Genomic DNA, 257 nt, shown 5'->3' with positions numbered 1-257 from the left:
AAATGTCATTGGCCTTGCTATGGCAAAAGCTAACAGATCTCCACCAAATATATTCCGACAGGAGGCATATAGACTTCCTCGGTTATTAACCATTAAATAAGAGCCAAGTCCAAGCTGTGTTGTTTCAGGAGATACTTGGTGGAGGTGTGGGGGTCCTTGTGGCAGAATGAAGTGTGGCGGCTGCTGTAATCGCTTGACACTGTGCCTCATAAGGGTGAATTTGATTTGGTACAGTCGAGTCTGATTATGAAATTGTG

General features: G+C 44.4%; 1 protein-coding gene across 1 annotated transcript in view; it reads left to right on the top strand.

Annotated features, from left to right (window-relative positions):
- Positions 1–257, top strand: part of LOC119594132 — a 10,868-nt gene that overhangs the window by 453 nt on the left and 10,158 nt on the right.

This window comes from Penaeus monodon, chromosome 33 (genome assembly GCF_015228065.2).
Source record: "Penaeus monodon isolate SGIC_2016 chromosome 33, NSTDA_Pmon_1, whole genome shotgun sequence".
NCBI classification, from domain to species: domain Eukaryota; kingdom Metazoa; phylum Arthropoda; class Malacostraca; order Decapoda; family Penaeidae; genus Penaeus; species Penaeus monodon.
The sequence above is the reverse complement of the archived record's forward strand: the minus strand, read 5'-3'. Positions and strand labels throughout refer to the sequence as shown.